At 48.0% G+C, this 22,469-nt stretch overlaps 1 protein-coding gene across 1 annotated transcript in view; it reads left to right on the top strand.

The window, feature by feature from the left end:
- The first annotated feature begins 4,435 nt into the window (after window positions 1–4,435).
- The window catches only part of LOC147706794 (beta-1,3-galactosyltransferase 2-like), a 136,310-nt gene continuing 118,276 nt past the window's right edge, over window positions 4,436–22,469 (top strand). The window contains exon 1 of the mRNA XM_086925926.1: window positions 4,436–4,512. The gene's annotated coding sequence lies outside the window, so the exon portion shown is untranslated. The remainder of the gene's footprint in view (window positions 4,513–22,469) is intronic.

Here is a 22,469-nt window from a genome sequence, read left to right as displayed (position 1 = left end):
CTTTTGTCAGTTTGCAGGTACCTCAACCACTCATTGTGTCGTCTGTCAGCTTGTAGATACCTCACCGCCTCCTCGTGTCATCTGTCTGTTTATGAATACATCACCTCCTCCTTATGTCCTTTGTCAGTCTGTGCCTCCTCGTGTCGTCTATCAGTTTGCAGGTACCTCAGTACCTCTTTATGTCATCTGTCAGTTTGTAGATACCTCAGCGCCTCCTCGTGTCGTCTGTCAGTTTGTAGATACCTCACCGCGGGGAACAGCCTTTACAATGCGGCTGTTACACCGCATGCCGTTACAACACGGTTTTTAAAACGCAAGTTGTTACTACGACTTGCGCTGGAGGGCACTGCAGGACAAGGAATTTTTTAATTTACTATCCAACACCTTCCCTACTGTACGTAGGCTGTGTGTTGGAATAGTAAATTTAAAAATTCCTAAGTCCGCACCCCCTCCAACGCAAGTCGTGGTAACGACTTACGCTGAAAAAAACGCGTTGTAACGGCACGCGGTGTAATAGCACGCGTTGTAAAGCCGTACATCCCCTCACCGCCTACTCGTGTCATCTTGTGTTTTTGGATACATCACCTCCTCCTTATGTCCTTTGTCAGTTTGTGTCTCCTTGTGTCGTGTGTCAGTTTGAAGGTACCTCAGCGCCTCCTCGTGTCATCTGTCAGTTTGTAGATTCCTCAGCACCTCCTTGTGTTGTCTTTCAGTTTGCAGATACCTCACCAACTCCTTGTGTCGTCTGTCAGTTTGCAGGTACCTCAACACCTCCTCTTGTCATCACTCAATTTGCAGATACCTCACTGCCTCCTAGTGTCATCAGTCAGTTTGCCGGTACCTCAGCTCCTCCTCATGTTGTCTGTCAGTTTGTAGATACCTCAGTGCCTTCTTGTGTGGGCTGTCAGTTTGTAGATACCTCAGTGCTTCCTTGTGTCTTCTGTCAGTTTGTGGGTACATCACCCACTCATTGTGTCGTCTGTCAGTTTGCAGATACCTCAGCGCCTCTTCGTGTCATCTGTCAGGTTGTAGATATCTCACTGCCTCCCTGTGTCCTCTGTCAGCGTGTAGATACCTCAGCGCCTCCTTGTGTCCTCTGTCAGTGTGTAGATACCGCAGCGCCTCCTTGTGTCCTCTGTCAGTATGTAGATACCTCAGCGCCTCCTCGTGTTCTCTGTCAGTGTGTAGATACCTCAGCAGCTCCTTGTGTCCTCTGTCAGCGTGTAGATACCTCAGCACCTCCTCGTGTTCTCTGTCAGTGTGTAGATACCTCAGCGCCTCCTCGTGTTCTCTTTCAGTTTGTAGATCCCTCAGCGCCTCCTCGTGTTCTCTTTCAGTGTGTAGATACCTCAGTGCCTCCTCGTGTTCTCTGTCAGTGTGTAGATACCTCAGCAGCTCCTTGTGTCCTCTGTCAGCGTGTAGATACCTCAGCACCTCCTCGTGTTCTCTGTCAGTGTGTAGATACCTCAGCGCCTCCTCGTGTTCTCTTTCAGTTTGTAGATCCCTCAGCGCCTCCTTGTGTTCTCTTTCAGTGTGTAGATACCTCAGTGCCTCCTCGTGTTCTCTGTCAGTGTGTAGATACCTCAGTGCCTCCTCGTGTCCTCTGTCAGTGTGTAGATACCTCAGCGCCTTCTCGTGTCCTCTGTCAGGTTGTAGATACCTCAGTGCCTCCTCGTGTTCTCTGTCAGTGTGTAGATACCTCAGTGCCTCCTCGTGTCCTCTGTCAGTGTGTAGACACCTCAGTATCTCCTTGTGTCCTCTGTCAGTGTGTAGATACCTCAGCGCCTCCTTGTGTCCTCTGTCAGTGTGTAGATACCTCAGTGCCTCCTCGTGTCCTCTGTCAGTGTGTAGATACCTCAGTATCTCCTCGTGTTCTCTGTCAGTGTGTAGATACCTCAGTGCCTCCTCGTGTTCTCTGTCAGTGTGTAGATACCTCAGTGCCTCCTCGTGTCCTCTGTCAGTGTGTAGATACCTCAGTATCTCCTTGTGTCCTCTGTCAGTGTGTAGATACCTCAGCGCCTCCTCGTGTCCTCTGTCAGTGTGTAGATACCTCAGTGCCTCCTCGTGTCCTCTGTCAGTGTGTAGATACCTCAGTATCTCCTCGTGTTCTCTGTCAGTGTGTAGATACCTCAGTGCCTCCTCGTGTTCTCTGTCAGTGTGTAGATACCTCAGTGCCTCCTTGTGTCCTCTGTCAGTGTGTAGATACCTCAGTATCTCCTTGTGTCCTCTGTCAGTGTGTAGATACCTCAGCGCCTCCTTGTGTCCTCTGTCAGTGTGTAGATAACTCAGTGCCTCCTCGTGTCCTCTGTCAGTGTGTAGATACCTCAGTATCTCCTTGTGTCCTCTGTCAGTGTGTAGATACCTCAGCGCCTCCTTGTGTCCTCTGTCAGTGTGTAGATACCTCAGTGCCTCCTCGTGTCCTCTGTCAGTGTTTAGATACCTCAGTATCTCCTTGTGTCCTCTGTCAGTGTGTACATACCTCAGCGCCTCCTTGTGTCCTCTGTCAGTGTGTAGATACCTCAGTGCCTCCTCGTGTCCTCTGTCAGTGTGTAGATACCTCAGTATCTCCTCATGTTCTCTGTCAGTGTGTAGATACCTCAGTGCCTCCTCGTGTTCTCTGTCAGTGTGTAGATACCTCAGCGCCTCCTTGTGTCCTCTGTCAGTGTGTGGATACCTCAGCGCCTCCTTGTGTCCTGTGTCAGTGTGTAGATACCTCAGCGCCTCCTTGTGTCCTCTGTCAGTGTGTAGATACCTCAGCGCCTCCTTGTGTCCTCTGTCAGTGTGTAGATACCTCAGTGCCTCCTCGTGTCCTCTGTCAGTGTGTAGATACCTCAGTATCTCCTCGTGTTCTCTGTCAGTGTGTAGATACCTCAGCGCCTCCTTGTGTCCTCTGTCAGTGTGTAGATACCTCAGTGCCTCCTTGTGTCCTGTGTTAGCATGTAAATACCTCAGCACCTCCTCGTGTTCTCTGTCAGTGTGTAGATACCTCAGCACCTCCTTGTGTCCTCTGTCAGTATGTAGATACCTCAGCGCCTCCTCGTGTTCTCGGTCAGTGTGTAAATACCTCAGCAGCTCCTTGTGTCCTCTGTCAGCGTGTAGATACCTCAGTACCTCCTCGTGTTCTCTGTCAGTGTGTAGATACCTCAGCGCCTCCTCGTGTTCTCTGTCAGTTTGTAGATCCCTCAGCACCTCCTCGTGTTCTCTTTCAGTGTGTAGATACCTCAGTGCCTCCTCGTGTTCTCTGTCAGTGTGTAGATACCTCAGTTCCTCCTCTTGTCCTCTGTCAGTGTGTAGATACCTCAGCGCCTCCTCGTGTCCTCTGTCAGGTTGTAGATACCTCAGTGCCTCCTCGTGTTCTCTGTCAGTGTGTAGATACCTCAGTGCCTCCTCGTGTCCTCTGTCAGTGTGTAGATACCTCAGTATCTCCTTGTGTCCTCTGTCAGTGTGTAGATACCTCAGTGCCTCCTCGTGTTCTCTGTCAGTGTGTAGATACCTCAGTGCCTCCTCGTGTCCTCTGTCAGTGTGTAGATACCTCAGTATCTCCTTGTGTCCTCTGTCAGTGTATAGATACCTCAGCGCCTCCTTGTGTCCTCTGTCAGTGTGTAGATACCTCAGTGCCTCCTCGTGTCCTCTGTCAGTGTGTAGATACCTCAGTATCTCCTCGTGTTCTCTGTCAGTGTGTAGATACCTCAGTGCCTCCTCGTGTTCTCTGTCAGTGTGTAGATACCTCAGTGCCTCCTCGTGTCCTCTGTCAGTGTGTAGATACCTCAGTATCTCCTTGTGTCCTCTGTCAGTGTGTAGATACCTCAGCGCCTCCTTGTGTCCTCTGTCAGTGTGTAGATACCTTAGTGCCTCCTCGTGTCCTCTGTCAGTGTGTAGATACCTCAGTATCTCCTCGTGTCCTCTGTCAGTGTGTAGATACCTCAGTATCTCCTCGTGTTCTCTGTCAGTGTGTAGATACCTCAGTGCCTCCTCGTGTTCTCTGTCAGTGTGTAGATACCTCAGTGCCTCCTCGTGTCCTCTGTCGGTGTGTAGATACCTCAGTATCTCCTTGTGTCCTCTGTCAGTGTGTAGATACCTCAGTGCCTCCTCGTGTCCTCTGTCAGTGTGTAGATACCTCAGTGCCTCCTCGTGTCCTCTGTCAGTGTGTAGATACCTCAGTACCTCCTCGTGTCCTCTGTCAATGTGTAGATACCTCAGCGCCTCCTTGTGTCCTCTGTCATTGTGTAGATACCTCAGTGCCTCCTCGTGTTCTCTGTCAGTGTGTAGATACCTCAGCGCCTCCTCTTGTCCTCTGTCAGTGTGTAGATACCTCAGTACCTCCTCGTGTTCTCTGTCAGTGTGTAGATACCTCAGCGCCTCCCTTGTCGTCTGCCAGTTCGCAGGTACCTCACCCCTCTCCTCCTCCCTCCTCCCTCCTCTCTGTTGCTTCCTCACTCGGCGTCAGGCTCCCTCCTAGCTCAGATCAGACCGCACCTGTGGCTTGGAGCCTCCCTCAGTCCGGAGCGCGAGGTAATTTGCAAATCTTAAATCTCCATTTCTTTCTCTGTTCCTTTTATGTTAGTCCAGTGGGGGCTAGGGCGGGGGGCTGCGAGCGGGGGGATATCAATCTTAGCAGTACTGTACCTTGTCATGCATTATTTGCAGTTCTGCACTCCTGATAGTTTCGAGATGTTGTGATTTTTTTTTTAGTAACTTTTTTAACCAGGTTTACCACGGGGTGATACATCGGGATACCGAAGTCCGCCCCCTCCCCCACCCGCCCCTCTACCGAGACCGTGGGGGTACAGATCCGGTCCCTGCATTTCAAGGGATTTGCACGCGTCCCCCCACCTCCTCTCCAACACCACATGCCAGGTGTTCGCGGTTCGCTCAGTCCTTGCTTCTGGCCCAGAACTTATCACTGTTCGCGTTAGAAACAACCCTTGATAAATTAAATAAAAAACAGTCTGTAAACTGAGGCCACCCCCGAGATCGCCGTTCAAGGGCTCCAGGACTCTGAATCTGGGGGTGCGGCAATGCACGGGTCCCCTGTGTCTAGTCTTCACGAACACACACGTGTTTCCCGTCCTCGGCTTCCGTTGGTGGGTCATTGTTCTAACGCCCTACGGATTTAATGTAATTTAATAATTTAATTAGAAACTGGGAGCACCGGCTTTAATGTAATTACACATAAGCTGCAAGTCCCAGCATCCTGGCGAGAGACAGGTAAATCAATACAAGTTTCCTGAAGGTTTCTTGCCACAGTTTTTCCGCCTCGCTGCGTGGAACAGGTTTTACTTGTACCAAATACAAAGGTACTCAATTTACCCGACCTTGGAAGGATGGAAGGCTCAACAAGCCTTGCTTCCAGGATTCAAAGCCGTGATCTGCAGATACAAGTAATTACGCATCATTTTGCTGGATTTTCTCCACATTTGTCAGTGAAGATACATCAGCGCCTCCTTGTGTCCTCTGTCAGTGTGTAGATACCTCAGTGTCTCCTTGTGTCCTCTGTCAGTGTGTAGATACCTCAGCGCCTCCTTGTGTCCTCTGTCAGTGTGTAGATACCTCAGCGCCTCCTTGTGTCCTCTGTCAGTGTGTAGATACCTCAGCGCCTCCTTGTGTCCTCTGTCAGTGTGTAGGTACCTCAGCACCTCCTCGTGTTCTCTGTCAGCGTGTAGATACATCAGCACCTCCTCGTGTTCTCTGTCAGTGTGTAGATACCTCAGTGTCTCCTTGTGTCCTTTGTCAGTTTGCAGGTACCTCAGCGCCTCCTTGTGTTCTCTGTCAGTGTGTAGATACACCAGCGCCTCCTTGTGTCCTCTGTCACTGTGTAGATACCTCAGCTCCTCCTCGTTTCCTAGTCAGTGTGTAGATACCTCACCACCTCGACGTGACGTCTCTCAGTTTGTAGATACCTCAGCGCCTCCTCATGTCGTCTGTTAGCTTGTAGCTACCTCAGTGCCTCCTCGTTTTCTCTGTCAGTGTGTAGATACCTCAGCGCCTCCTTGTGTCCTCTGTCAGTGTGTAGATACCTCAGCGCCTCCTTGTGTCCTCTGTCAGTGTGTAGATACCTCAGCGCCTCCTTGTGTCCTCTGTCAGTGTGTAGGTACCTCAGCACCTCCTCGTGTTCTCTGTCAGCGTGTAGATACATCAGCACCTCCTCGTGTTCTCTGTCAGTGTGTAGATACCTCAGTGTCTCCTTGTGTCCTTTGTCAGTTTGCAGGTACCTCAGCGCCTCCTTGTGTTCTCTGTCAGTGTGTAGATACACCAGCGCCTCCTTGTGTCCTCTGTCACTGTGTAGATACCTCAGCTCCTCCTCGTGTCCTAGTCAGTGTGTAGATACCTCACCACCTCGACGTGACGTCTCTCAGTTTGTAGATACCTCAACGCCTCCTCATGTCGTCTGTTAGCTTGTAGCTACCTCAGTGCCTCCTCGTTTTCTCTGTCAGTTTGTAGATACCTCAGCGCCTCCTTGTGTCTTCTGTCAGTGTGTAGATACCTCAGCGCCTCCTCGTGTTCTCTGTCTCTCCAGGATGGCTCATTTCAGTAGCTACCCTCCCTCTTACATCTGCAAATGGCTGTCTTAGGCCTGCCATCTGGCTGGGTTCAGAGTGTAAAAGGGGTAGGTGGACCTGGCTGTCTCTTCCTGTCCCCTCCTTCCTTTGAAGCTGAAGCTTTACGACCCTCCCCTCCTGCTCTGGCATTCCAGTGGAGCAGGGTCCACTTACAATAGATAGCCTTTCCTCCATGGGTGCCACATATCACTTCATAAAAACAGCCTGGCGAATCCACTTTACTTTGACCTATCAGGGCAGACTACTGGAAGGTTGCATTTTGGCTTACAGACAAGAACGTTTTATAACTTATTTTCTGTACATTTTTGGATAAATTCAACAACAACATATTGTTGGATTTATCAATACCATTCTCCCAAGTCCTTGAATAATATTTTTCTGCTGTCCCTTGTAGGAAAGTGCCCCTTTTAGCAAGGTTCCCCTCCACTTTTTGCCTGACATCTGATGACACGTGACTTGATGTGCCCTGGGTCCCTGCCAAGCAGGTTCCCAGGGCATATATTCTTTCCCAAGACTGTACCTTTGTACTCACAATTGGAACACACAGGTAAGTCCCCTTGTAAAAGGTACCATGGGTACCAAGGGCACTGTGATCAGGGAAGGCCCCTAAGGACTGCAGCACATGTGGTGCCACCCTTTAAGGCCCTGTACCTTAACACACACACACACTTCCATTGCAAGCTGAGTGTTTTGGCGCAGACAAAAGTGAAGAGTTGAAATGGCACGCATCCCTGTGGGCCATGCCTGGAAACGACTGCCTAAGGCCTAGGTAAACCACCCCTCTAGCAGGGTGCACTAGCCCTAAGGTTAGGGTACAGTGGCATGAGCCCTATACCCCTACTGTGTCTAAGTCCATTCTTAGACATAGTAAGTGTAGTAAAGCCATAAAGAGTGTATGATCAGGGAGTTTGTCATTCCGAACTCCACAGCTCCATAATGGCTTTACTGAAACCTGGGAAGTTTCGGAGCAAACTTCTCAGCACATTAAACCCACACTGATGTCAGTGCCAGATTTCAAGTAAAATGCACTCAGAGGGCATCTTAGAAATGCCCCCTGAAAAATGACTAGCCCTTGTAAGGTTCCTGAATGGCTGCCCACCATCTGCCACCACCAGACAGGTTTCTGTACCCCTGGGTAGAGAGCCTCCACTCTCTGGGTCCAGAAACAGAGCCCATGCTGGGCGGAGGTATCGTGCCTCTTCCCCCAGGATGGGCTGGGTCCACGAAGGGGAAGCTTCAAAGGCCTGCCGCCTTTGGGAGCTGTCCCTGCCTTTTGCTGCCCCAAGCAACTGGCTCCCACTGGTTCTGCCCCCCACTTTGGGCGAGAGAATCGGCAGGAAAACAAAGCTAGGAAGAGAGGAGTGCCCACCTTTGCCAACCCAACCCCTCAGGTGGGGGAGGCGGAGTGAAGCACACATCTCAGTCCCCTCCATCTTGGAGATGAGGGGACTCAGCCAAGTAGGGAGAAGCTCATGACCCTTCCCACTAGAGGGTAGCATAATAGGGGGTATACCCATCCCAAGGAAGGGACCCATTGGTCCTGACCTGCACACTCCTTTAAACACCCCATAATCTAGTATTTAGAGGCATCCTTGAACCTTGCCTCCTCAGATTCGAGGAAGAAAGAAGAAGGACCAAAGAGTTGTGCTGACCCAGGAAGAATAGGATGCCTACTACTTTGGCCCCAGCCCTACCTGCCTGTCTGGACTCCCACCTGTCTACATCAAAGAAACTGGCATGTCCAGCAGCCCCCCAAAGCCCAGAGGACCTGCCTTGTACTCTCCTTACAGACTCTGTGTCCCGTGAGCACCGGATTTGCGCAACAAAGACTCCAAGACCAGAATCCGTATTCCAGCAACTCTGCGATTCTGCACCACTCTGCACCCGACGCCCACGGCCCGAGTGGCCCGACACCACACAAGGTCTCCCAGGATATAATGACCTGGAATCCGGTGATTCCCAACCTCCCTCAAGCCTCAAGACGACGCCTGCAACCTCAACCTGAAGGGTCCCCCCGACTGTGACTGAAGCTGGAAAGAAGAACCAGGCGCCAAAAGACCCCTTGCACCTGACGCCCTACGGCCTTGGGTCGTCCAACTGACAGGCATCCATGAGATCCCAACTTACCTCTCCAGCTGGTAGATGCCTTCAGGAAGCCGCCCTGCCCGAGCCTGCAGCCACTTTTCAGAGCCGAAGGTGGGAAACATCCTTTACAACGCAACTTTTACCAAGCAGTGCCTTCACATCGCAACTTTTACAACGCAAATCATTACAACGCATTGCACTGGGGGGCGCTCTAGGATAGGGAATAGATTTAATTTACCATCCAACACCTTCCCTACTATCCATGGGGACTGGAGTTGGAATAGTAAATTAAACTATTCACTATCCAGCACCCCTCAACACTATGCGTTGTAAAGGCATGCGTTGTAAAACTTGCGATGTAAAAGCATGCGTGGTAAAAGCATACGTTGTAATGTCATACATCCCCGAAGGTCTCCATTGAGAAGCACAGGGTCCCAACAACTTCTTGGCACCCTGAACTTGGCCGCCCCAGTGCCGCTGGTAGTGCAGCTCCTGTGCTGGTCGTTGGGCCCTGCAGTTCTGAATTTAACTCCAGGAGCTTTGCCCCCACACCCGAGTGGCAGTCTGATAAGCAGTCCCTAACCGAAGACCCACTTAGCCCCATTGGCTAATATTGGGCCCCTGTACTTTGCACCTGGCTGCCCCTGAGCCACTGGTGGTGCAACTTGAGTGCCTAACTAGACCTTGGGGAACCTTGGTACTAACCCCCAAAATGTCCACTTGGAAGACATTTACTGTGAAACCGATAACCATTGTGTCCCATTGGAATCCATGTTATGAGATTTTGGGCCGAAAAAGTTCTAAATGTTGAACTGTTGTTTTGTATAAAGAAAACAGAAACTATGACTCAAGCCAAGAAAAGCCTTACTTACCTTGTATTGAGAGATCCATATGCCTGGTATCTAGGCATACCACCCCAGTACTAAAAGTAATTTAAAAGTAACTGAAAAGTATTCCTAAAGTAATTATTGTGTAATACAAACTGCTTTCTGAATCAATATCAACCTGTAACTATTGCAAAACTCAATCATAAATATATTTCATTGTGAAATCCTGCATTACAAGTATCTTTTACCTTCCTGTACCAAGTCCTACTTGGTTCTAGAGATAAAATACAAGTATACCTTTTTTCTACTTACTCAATTGGTCTGGATTCATTCTCTGAGTGTGTTCGTCATTCTTGATGGAGTGAATACAATACATGCTTAACATACCCTCTGGATACGCCTAACTGATTGTCCACACTACCACAAAGATAGATAATAATAATAATAATAATAATAAAGCCATTTCTAAAGCGCCTGGCTGCACTAAAAATAGTGTGTCCCGGCGCTAGAATGCTACTATATCTCAAGAGAGAGAAGTTGGAGAGAACGAAGCAAGGGTCAGAGGGAGAAGAGAGAATTAGATAACTGGAAACAGATGAGTTTTAAGTTTAGCACGGAATCTAGTTTCTGAAGGTTCCATTCGAAGGTCAAGTGGTAGTTCATTCCAGTGTTAAGGAGCCAGGTACCTGAAAGAACGGCCAGCCAACCTGGCTCTGCGGGTATGGGGGAGTTTGAGCAGCATAGCTCCGGTCGACCTCAGGTTTCTGGTGGGGCAGTGAATTGTGAGGAGCTTTTGCAAATAGCCTGGGCCTTTGCCCTGGGCGATGCGTAAAGCATAGGGCTTTGAATTTAATGCGTTCCTTGACCGGAAGCCAGTGAAGCTTCGCTAGAGCATTCTTCTCAGATGCTCTACGAGGCAGGTTAAGTACCAGGCGGGCAGCAGCGTTTTGCACGCACTGCAGTTGGTGCAGGCATTTTTTACTTAGACCTAGGAGCAGGACATTGCCGTAGTCAAGATGGGGTGTGACTAGGGCGTAGACAAGTGTCTTTCTGGCGTTGATGGGGAGAAGGTCAAGGACTTTACGGAGGGTTTTTAGTGTGCTAAAGCACCTGCCCGTGACTTTATTGACCTGAGACCTGAAAGAGAGATCCGAGTCGAGCATCACTCCAAGATTTCTGACAGAGTCCGCGGGAGAAGGAAAATTGCCCAGTTCCGCCGGCCACCACATGTGCTACCAGGCAGAGGGGGATTTACCAACAACTAAAAGTTCAGTTTTTTTCGCCATTCAGGCGCAGACAGTTGTTATTCATCCATATTGCCACTGATGACAAGCATTTGGAAAAGTTAATGGCATCTTCCGTATGGTCGAGCGAAAGCTTGATCATCAGTTGGGTGTCGTCAGCATAGGTGACAATATCCACCCCGAAAGCTTCAACTATATGAGCCAGGGGTTCCATATAAAGGTTGAACAGGATAGGGCTTAAGCTGGAGCCCTGTGGAACCCCATGGCTCAGCTTCCGGGGGGAGGATTTGAAAGGGGGACAGTGCATCTGGAAACTTCTGTTAACCAGGAAAGATTTTATCCAGGCATGGGCAGATCCATCCACTCCCATGTCGGAGAGGCGAGACAGCAGCGTTGTGTGCAGCACAGTGTCAAATGTTGCACTGAGGTCTAATAAAAACCAACGCTGCTGTCTGTCCTTCGTCCGCCATCTGTCTGAGGCACTCAGTGGAATAGAGGACGGCTGACTCTGTCGAGTAGCCGGCTCTAAACCCCGATTGAGTAGGGTGGAGGAGGGATTCCTCCTCCAGATATTTCATGAGTTGCCCGTTTACCACTTTTTCCACTATTTTTGCACAAAAGGGAAGAAGGGAGATGGGACAAAGATTTTGAAGTTGGGAGATGTGGACATTGGTTTTTTTTTTCAAAGGGATAACCTGGGCTGTTTTCCATGCATCAAGCACATGGCATTCTTGGAAAGAGAGAGTAACGATATGAGTGATCTGATTGATCATACTCTCCAAGACTCCCTTACAGCGATTGGGGGGGACACACGTCACAAGGGGAGCCAGACTGTATGCTATTAGCAATGTTCAGCAGTTCCTGTCTCTCAGGTACTTTAAAACATGTCAGACGGGGTTTAACAGTGGAGTTATCTCTGACTACCATATGTTTGCTTGAGGGATCAGCTTCGTCTCTGAAAGTGGCATATATTTTGTCGACCTTGCCGACAAAATGATCAGCTATGGAGTCGCATCACTCGCTGGAGTAGGTGTCTTGCGCTTCGAGTCTGGTCGGGACCGTTAACTCTTTATAAATGGCAAAGAGTTCTCTAGTGGGGTTATCGGCAGATTCTATTCTACCCTTAAAGTAGGCACCTCTCGCTGCTCTTACAACTTTATGATATTTTTTTAGTTCTGTTCTATAGTGTAACTTACTTTCTAGATTGTAGCTTTTCCTCCATTGTCTTTCCAAATTTTTGCATTTCGCTTTAGCTCCTTTGAGCTCTTGAGAGAACCAGGGGGCAGTTTTGGTCAGTCTTGCGGGAGGTTTGAGTGTCCAGGGTGCTACCGTATCTAATGCATTGGACACCCAACTTTCATAATTGTTCCACGCCTCCTGCAAAGTGTTGCTAGGGGGCGGGGGTGTCTCAAGTAGGGTAAGTTTGAATGCCTCCTGCTTGAATTTTTTCCAGTCTCTGCGTTTCTGGGGTAAGGGATTGTTAGTTCTGATATCTGAAGGAATACCTTCTATTTCGAACGGAATGATAAAGTGATCATACCAAATTGTTCTGATCGGGGAGGAGACGTTGACACCCTCCCAGTTAGCAACGATGGGGTCCAAAAGATGCCCTAATTGGTGCGAGGGGGATCTGGATTGAAGGTTAAGCTCTAGGGATTTCAATGCTTCTGCCACAGCCTGAGCCTCCCCGCATTCCGTATTATCAAAGTGAAGGTTGAGGTCACCTATAAATTTTTTATATCGAAGTGCTGGCTGGGTTATCAGTTCTGTGAGTTGTTCGCCGAACTGTGCAGCCCCTCCGGGCGGGCGGTATATAAGCACTCGGGTAATGATGTTTTTGGGTCCTGCTTTTATCGTGAAAAAGCCGCTCTCGCTATTAGGTAGCGTAGCCTTCAGTATGGTGCACTCTAAGTCTGTTTTATAGATAAGAGCTAACCCCCCACCTCTCTGTTTCTGTCTATCTAATCTGAGTAGGCAATAACCTTGAGGAGTGGCTTCGAGAGCTTCAGGCGACGAAGCTTCGTCTAGCCACGTCTCGGTTAGAAATAGTACATCAGGACTGCTCTCCATTAGTAGATCATATATCTCTGTTTTATGATTCTTCATGGATCTACAATTTAATAGCAACATTTTTAATTTAGCTGTCTCCCTTTTTTCCTTCTTCAAGAATTGAAGAGTGTACTTACAGGTCTCACAGAGGAAAGGTAAAGAGTCAGCCTGCAAGGTGTGGTAGCAGCTATCTTTAAGTTTCGGGCATAGAGATAGTAATTTTTGTCTAGTATATTGTATCCTATGCCTGTGAGTTCCCGTTCCCGTCATGTCCAAGGGTACAGATGAGCGAGGGGGTCCAGCCCCGAGCCCCGTTCGGTCGCGGACGGGCTTGCCTTAGGCGCGCCTTCGGCGCGCAGACAGGCGCACCCGCTGCGCTCGTCCGCTGCGCGTCCAGAAAATGCACATGATTTATAGGGATGGAAGACAGCAGTAGGGGGGCGTGGCCTCAGGAAAGGGGCGTGGCCTGAGGTTTCGCCGGTAATGGCGGCAAGGTGTTTGTTGGTATGCTCCCGCGGCAGCGCTAAGATCCGCTGCGCGAGCTTGTCAGGAGCCTGCTAAAGCCGTGATTTTATGCCAGGAGAGGATGTCAGGAGAGGATGTCAGGTGAATTAAAAACACAAATAGTGACACTCAAATTTTTAAAATATTAAGGGGTCGAGCTCCCGGCTTCCGCCTCAGGAGATAGGCATTTCTGAAGGCGCTAGCAGTCAGCGTCCTTTATGTAGTATTGGCGGGGGACGTGGCCTCAGGAAAGGGGTGTGGCCTGAGGTTTCGGCGGTAATGGCGGCAAGGTGTTTGTTGGTATGCTCCCGCTAAGATCCACTGCGCGGGCTTGTCAGGAGTCTGCTAAAGCCCTGATTTTATGCCAGGAGAGGATGTCAGGTGAGTTAAAAACACAAATAGTGACACTCAAATGTTTAAAATATTAAGGGGTCGAGCTCCCGGCTTCCGCCTCAGGAGATAAGCGTTTCTGAAGGCGCTAGCAGTCCGCATCCTTTATGTAGTATCGGCGGGGGCGTGGCCTCAGGAAAGGGGCGTGGCCTCATGAAAGGGGCATGGCCTGAGGTTTCGCCGGTAATGGCGGCAAGGTGTTTGTTGGTATGCTCCCGCGGCAGCGCTAAGATCCGCTGCGCGGGCTTGTCAGGCGCGTGCTAAAGCCCTGATTTTATGCCAGGGGAGGATGTCAGGTGAGTTAAAAACACAAATAGTGACACTCCAATTTTTTAAATATTAAGGGGTCGAGCTCCCGGCTTCCGCCTCAGGAGATAAGCGTTTCTAGATGTTAGTACTTATCTAATTTAGCCTCTGCTTTACCTCTGGGGACTCCCTGGACTCTGTGCACACTATACCTTACTTTGGCATAATAATACAGAGCCAGCTTCCTACGTGCCTCGAGGTCGTTATGAATTCATAAACTACTGCAATGTTAACCTATGTGGCTGGGGAGCTAAAGTGAAGCAAATGAAATGTCCAATTTCTCCAGTACCAGGGCCTTTAAAATGAATGCTTTTATAACTGCATGACCCCACCCCTGGGACACCTAGGGGAGACTTTAGGGGTCCTGAATATACAAAAATAATGTAGATCCTCACTCCACACTGCTCCTAGCACAAGAGCTGATTTTGGGAAGCACTTTTCTACAATGAGGGAAGTGAAATGGGCAATTTCCCTAAACCCAAGCAAATACAACCTGTTTTATAAGGGTCCTCCTTATAAGTAACTGGCCCCCAAATCAGGGACACCTAAGGGAGTCCCCGGGGGTACTGAATATGCCCAAATATTGTAGTTTAATAAGTTATAAGTGCCCCAAACACCAAAGGTTTGGGCACAATGTACATGTTAAAAGCAGTCCTGCCAGACAGGGCTGCTTTTATTTTTTTATTTTTTTATTTTCAAAAGTTTTATATAGCGCTGGCTAGACCCGGAGGTATCAGAGCGCTTTACATGAGCATCAGATCATAGTTACTGGCTACATTGTTACAAAGGTTACATAGTTCTTAGAGCATGGCCACATAGTTACTTGTAAGGTCGAGATAAACAATAAGCACAAATACGTAAGGGGAAAAGTAGGCAAGGTGAGAGATTCAGGGGAGGGGGGGTTGGAGCGGGGGAAGTAGACAGATAATGAAGGCGGGAAAGAGGAGGGTAGGGTGAGAGACACAGCATGGGAAGAGGAGGGGAAGCGTGACGGGGACACAAACCGGTAGACGAGTCAAGGCAAACGTCCAAAGTCCAGTAAGCTGTGATCCCAGGGGAAGTGGTATCACTTCCCTATCTCTGTTGCGAGAGGCTCCCTTTGCGCAGTGGACTCTCTCAGAGGGGTCTCTGAGACTCCAAGACCTACATACTGGTTCCTTCTCCAGAAAGGGGAGAGGGAGTGCATTGGCAAGGGGTGCCATACCATACCTCAACTGTGAGTGACTCCCTTGTTGTACAAAAGGGGGTGGTGATGGACAGAGCATCTGAACCAATCAAACACTCACACCCAGTCAACAGATCTGGGTTTAATCCATCACCGTTCTTTAGCCCACTCTGCCACCCCAGTTCAGGCATGGCAACACTCACACCCAGTCAACAAATCTGGGTTTATTCCATCACAGTTCTTTAGCCCACTCTTCCGACCTCAGTTCAGGCATGGCCATATGCAAATCAGTCTGACCCTGTGCCTCATGGGAACAGTCCAGCCCGAACTGCCAAGCCATGCCTTCCCTGGACAGGAAACAAGCTTCTGAGGACCGGTTTCTGGCATTTCAGCCGTCTTCAGCCCGGCTTGCTTGAATCCAGTGGCAAAGTGAGCAAGGGACTCACGTCTGAGCATATCCTGCCAACTTATGGCAAACAAAGTGGCACAAAAGGGGGTGGTGATGGACGGAGCATCTGAACTAATCAAACACTCACACCCAGTCAACAGATCTGGGTTTAATCCATCACCATTCTTTAGCCCACTCTGCCACTCCAGTTCAGGCATGGCCATATGCAAATCAGTCTGACCCTGTGCCTCATGGGAACAGTCCAGCCCGAACTGCCAAGCCATGCCTTCCCTGGACCGGAAATAAGCTTCTGAGGACCGGTTTCTGGCATTTCAGCTGTCTTCAGCCCGGCTTGCTTGAATCCCGTGGCAAAGTGAGCAAGGGACTTACGTCTGAGCATACCCTGCCAACTTATGGCGCCAAACCATGGCGCAGTCGACTCACTCCGCGGGTTCGCTGAGACTCCAGAGTATAAATATTGGATATTTCCCCAAGGGGTGAAGGAGTGCTTAGTCAAAGGGCACAAAGGACAGGGGGGTAGGCAGAAGAGCAGGCAAGGGGAGAGATTCGGGGGAGAGGGGATAGGAGCTAGGGACGAGACAATAAGGAGAGACGAAAAGAAGTCTGTCTAAAGACCGACTGGGTAGGTGACGACCAAGGAGGGAATCCACGGCCCATCTCCCCTATAGCTAAACCAAGTAGCTCCATCGGGCATCAGACAAAATAGTTCAGTCTCAATGCATTGAGAGAGGAGGGAAGGAGAGACATAAATAGAGGGCGGATGCGGTAGGAGACGGCAGGAGAGACGAAAGGAAGTGCAGCAATGTGGTTCAACGATATACCAGGAAAAGATCAAACAAGTAAACATTATATCAAACAATCAGCAATACATTCGGGGAGGAGAGAGAGGAGCGAGAAAGTAGTGGGACGTAGGGGAGGAGGGAAAGTGAGGATAAGGGAAGAGACAACCGTAGAGACGAAAGGAAGTCTGTCTAAAGACCGACTGGGTAGGTGACGACCAAGGAGGGAATCCACGGCCCATTTCCCCTTATAGCTAAACCAAGTAGCTTCATTGGGCATCAGACAAAATAGTTCAGTCTCAAGTGGCGAGGGAAGAGGTTCACAGAAAAACAGGGTGGGGACAAAGGGCAAGGGCATGTGAGGGCAGAGGACAAAAGCTGAAAAGAGTAGGAGCGGAGAGGGGGGAGTGTTTGGGGAAGGGAGAGGGGAAAGCTAAGGTCAGGAGAGATGCGGGAGCGTTACCCGAAGTCCGGCTGGGTAGGTGAATAGTCAAAGGAGGAAGCCAAAGTCAATCTCCCCCATAGCTAGCGAGGTAGCTCCACCGGGCATCATACAAAGGTAGCTAGGTCTCAGCTTTTCTCCCCGGGGCTGTCATAGTCGCCATCATGGGATGTTTCAGCCTAGATGAGTTTGCAGCATTGGATCTCCCAGCAGGTGGGTGTACACGCAGGGACACATCAAAGCTGAAATGCGCAGTAGGGTCTCAGGAAATCATCAGTATGCTAATCTGCCCTCGTAGTACTGTGTTGCTTCGCCGAACCTTGGCTAATCGGCGGCGTCTGCCAACAGCTCACAACTCTCCACTTGTGCCGCCCACTCGCTCATGTGGTGTTCGCCAGGGATTACCTGGTACTATGTCGCGTTCTTAACTTTCGTGGGAGAGGGGTTGCGTGACTTCTTTGCCTGCGCTGGTAGTCCGCTGCTCACTATTCTGCCTCAGCAATGCACACATGCAAATGCAGAAAGGGCTTCTGACTTCTAAACTGCCAACGCCCTATTATATACTAGGGCCTTAATGGTAGTTTGGATCCCCTGCCCTATTAGGTACTAGGACCTTATTGAGGAGGTCATAGGGGTACCCTAACCCAGAGTGTATGTAGGTATTTTGACTATATTGTAAGTGTGTTTTCAGCATAGCACAGTCCCTGGGCCTGGTTAGGCAGAGCCCAGGGGCAGTCAGAGTCAGTTACCACCAGTACCAGTTAGCAAAAAGTCGGGGGTGCCCAGGGCGCAAGATGCGTTTGCAACATGGCAGCATTTTTGCTTTTTCACAGAGTCTAAGATAGTCTGTTTCCCTTATATCCATGCCATGAAAGGAGAGCCCATCCTGTGCCTTCACTATAGGAGTAATATGCAAGTGCCCTGCTGTGGTTCCACTGATGACCTGTGTCCCAGTCCACAGTAGCACCTTCTGGCCTCAAATCTAGCTCAGTTTAGATACTTTAATTGCCTCAGCTAAGCTTCTGTAGGGGAAGGTGGCCACTGCACTTTACGTTGTCACTGAACCTGTTTCCAGCCCTGTGCTAAGGAGAGGGGTCCCAGCAATCATACGAAAGTAATTTACAATTAATATGCAATCAAATACATAGAAACTTTATGGGCCTGCATTGTTGTTTATTCACAATGTAGGTATGAGCTAATTATTTTTCAATACAAAATCACACAATAATTCATAGTGCCCCTGGTAGGGAGGGAAGTGATAGTGCAGGGTAGTGTAGGTAGGAATAGTGGCAATAAAAAAACAGCCATGGAGGGCCTCAATGTACTATGTAACCGAATTTAGACATAGACAAAACAAAAGACCAATGGTTCAATACATCATATTCTAATAATCATGCTCCACCTATCACATTAAATGAGTAATTTTTGGAAATGAAGCTGACTAAATACAAAAAGCTGTCGACGTTTCGACCATCTATAATTGGCAGGCAATAATTGTATCCTTGCATCGGGGTCTTCATCAGGATGGGGGCGGGGCAGACAACCTATTTAGTGAATAATATAGATGCATTAGCATATGTTTGCATTAATCAAAAGGCAATTATTTACTGAGCACACACACATGGAGACAAGACATACCAAGGTTGCTTGTCTCTAGGCAGGATGACGAGCAGAACGCTCTCAGGGGAGGTGGTTGGCAGATTCTACAATGAGGGGATCATGATTAGTAACCTAACATTTAAAAGTGTCCATATTAAAAAAAAAGGGGGGGGAAACACTTACATATAGTCACGGTATGAAGCAGCCATCAGGTCTGCAAAGAGATTTAAAGGTGAAGATACCATAAGTAATGGGCTATCACCCACAAAATAAGTTGTAGATTAAATGAATACAAGGGTATTGCAAAATAACTTACAGAAATTAGGGCATATATATGTCTCTCATTTCTAAAGCTGGTCCGGTGATTACATCATGCTCATTCTCTAATTGGGAATTATTGCAATACGTCTGGGAATGCACTCGTCATCTAGAGATTAAAGACGAGATTTAGAGACGGAATTCCAAAGAAATGCAGACATGAGCTCATCTGAGTATCGGCCTCAACATAGATGAAAGCTAGTTAACCTGCACGTACCGGTATCAGTAATAAATCCACATACACGCCGCTGCAAGGTAATACTATTTTCATGGTAAGGGAGCCCGCATTCATTCGTCGTTGTCCGGAGGTACAGTCACCGTCTAAAATTAAAAGACAGAGATTAAACTAGCGGTTCTGGAGAGTTACGCTCTAAGTTTATTAAGCTACATTGGCCTCTACGTACCGTTGTAGGGAATGAATCCTCAGCAAAGACGCCTCGCTTCGTGTAATGGCGGTCGGCTCAGAAGGCTTGGCAGAAGTAACCTAGGTTACCAGGACACGTGATCAATGTTGGTCCGTGATAACATAGAAGAAAGACTTGGCGTCAAGCATCACCATGGTTACTTAACCACCAGCAATCGGAATTTTATAGAATTTGTATAACAGGAAATACATACCATTGCAAAAGCGGCCCACTATGAAGTTTAAATTGCAACAATATTGTCGAAATCTTATTGTTACAGAGCGATCGTAACTGTTCTAGTTGATAGTTCTCATACAGTCTGTTAAAATGGGTACCGACATGCGCTCGTCAGGTTGTTAAGGCTGAAGACAGCAATTAGTTTTAACCCTGCTAGTCTTGAATATTGCGGAACGGTCTTCTCACGTGGATTAGTATTATCACATATTATGCCATGCTCAGCATGATACATTACAGACATTTCTACACAATAGAATTGTTTGAATCAGCCTCATTTGAATACATTTTCAGTGGTGAAAGAGACATAAACCCGCACCCAGTGTAGGATTTAGCACCTATTGGCATATATGTTAGTACAATAGCAAACCCATTATGGCATACCTGTCATAAGATGGTCAAAGCCACAGACATAAACACGTTGTTATAGGTGCATCACAAATTATGGCATGCCTGTCAGAAATTGGTAACAGCTAATGCAGAAATGATTATATACGCTGATGAGTGTACAGTACTTGTCTCGATATTGAAAAGATAACTCCATATATAACATGATGTACGTAAGCAACCCTGTACGGCGTACCTATCGTAAGACGGTAAAGGCCTAATGCATCTTGGGTGTTGTAGTCGTGGTTTGCTTTCATTCACCTAATTAGATTACAACACCTGATAGCAATTATTTGAATGTTAAAAACCCGGACCGGGTAGAGGGAGTGATCTGGCCATGCTTCGTCATTAGTTTTTGCACTGTGGCAACAGGGTCTGGCGAATGCATTCTGGGAGCTGAAGTCACAATTCAGTTCAATGGAATTAGTTCTGCTGAGACACCTGCAAGCCATCTGGCAATCGGTTCTGGTGGTTCAACTGAACAGACCCAAACTACGACTTCCAGAATGCATGGATTTCTCAACTCACAAAACAGAATGGGACGCTGCATATGCTCAGGGACACGGCGTCATTTAGTGAGCGTGCTTACAGGGCTCTCAATCTGTGGTATTGGGTTCTCCAGGCCTACATACTCCGCAGAATACCCTCTACACCATAAGAACTGTTGGCACGGAAACTAGAAAACGTAAAAGACAAGTTTATTAAGACCCCATGGGGTGGTGGTACATTCCTACAGCACCCTTCGGCAATGCAAGAAGTATCACACCGAACATCGGTGTAAGTCCTTCTTTTATACAGTTTTACAGACATTAAAAGATAGGCGGTACATGGTTACAGAGTTTTAGGTACATATATGGTCTTTTTTGGAGCACAGCCAACTCATGGGAGGGGTTACAACACCACTGGTCAGTTGGGCGGAACATTCCTAAGCGATGACTGGTCAATCAGAACTGCGCATGTGCGGGCTTAACCATTACTAAAAATAGCCTGTTGCTGGGCAAACTCGAGTGGTCAGTGGTACAAAGGACGGACAAAAGGGCATGCTGACCACGAGGCGACGCATTCTCTAAATTAGCCGCCGTAACATACAAAATGGCGTTTAACAACTATGGTCAAGATAAGGGAAAAATGTGTAGCAAAGCTTAACGCTAACCCAGTCATTGTCAAATTACGACAGACGACCCTTTTAGCGTTTAGCTGAAGCTACCTCATAATGGACATAATCAGGATACTCATCTTCTATATCGATGGACATAATCAGGGCCACTTCTTTATGAATCATTTGTTCATTTTTGACAAAAGCTCGTCTAGATGGAATACAAGCTGATAGACACATAGAACATAATGCAGGGCCACATTGAATACATAAGCATAAGAAGAATAATATCCCAATTATTATACAGAGAATCGTCAGTAACTTCCAGCCCCATGTACTAAGCATTGACCAAAACCACCCCGAAAAGGTCCATGTACTATTGTCAGGATGTATCTCAGCAGCAATTTTATGTAATTTGGATATGGCATCATACACAGATGGTGAATTATCTGGCACGTAAACACAGCAACTGCTTCCGATAATGCGGCATGCCCCCCCCCCCCCCCCCCGATCGGCTAAAACTACATCTAGAACCATCCGGTTCTGGAGCGTTACAATTCTAGAGATCTGAAGCTCCTCAGTTAAATTCCCTAATGCAAAAGCAGTATCATTGGCAACAGCTTCAACAACACGAGTTAATCGTCGTATTTTCTGGCTATTTAGAGCAGCTCCCACAAAAGAAAACAAACCCAAATTAAAGTCAACATATTGTTGCAATGCAGTGTCTGTTTGGTCTATGTCATCAAGAACTACTGCTCTCTTAACTCTATTTAATATAAAGTCATGATACAAAACATAATCATTATGATACATGGGCGGAGCAATAAATACAGGGGGCAATACAAAAGAGATGTAGCATGTTCTTAACCATCCTAAAGGGAGACGATGATAACCTTTATTACCACATATGAAGTACGTATTTCGGGAGGCTACAAATGAAATGCCATTCGGGGTATCAAAGGTGAGAGTGGTGTTACAGCCACTTCTACCAACTGGGATTGTACCTTTATTACGTACACAGAGATTGGCTTTTGTATCAATGACATTAATAACATGAGAATTGGACATATTAACACTTCGATGATTACTGTAGACTCGTGGTGCAGACACGTTATCCGGGCGGTACTCCTCCCATTCAAACTTAGTACCTTCAGCTTGCGGATAGCCGTCTCGATCATTGAAACAAATTTTGTTTAAACAAAAAAGTCCCCCTTTTGTTGGCCATCGCAAAGTGAACAGGAGGGTGTACCAGGCATTGCAAGACCCATTATGAGAAAACGGGAGTGGGATAAGCGGTGTGCCTCCTTTCTTCTGATGCCCAGGCAACATCCCACATACCCAGCAGTTATAAGTGTTCGTCATATTGTGAGTATGATGCAGAATTTGAATGAAACTATTGTTCAAGTAAGTCTGTCGGTGCCGCTCTTCATGGTACGGTAGAGTGAAATGAAAATGTTCAGATGGAACCGGGGTAGTCGGCAGCAAATGTTCTCGCACAGGCACCACAAGTTCCACTACCCAGGCTATCATAGCTATTACTACAATTGTCAACACAAATAATACAGCACCAAGGATTCTTTTGTCTCGTGCTGCGGAAGACGCCATAGTTCAAAGTTCACAATGTCTCAAAAGTACAATCTAAAAATAAAAATATGAGTGCTGAGCTCCGAG

Source organism: Lissotriton vulgaris, chromosome 6 (assembly GCF_964263255.1).
Source record: "Lissotriton vulgaris chromosome 6, aLisVul1.2, whole genome shotgun sequence".
Classification (NCBI taxonomy): Eukaryota; Metazoa; Chordata; class Amphibia; order Caudata; family Salamandridae; genus Lissotriton; species Lissotriton vulgaris.
This window is presented reverse-complemented; position numbering and strand designations above follow the sequence as displayed.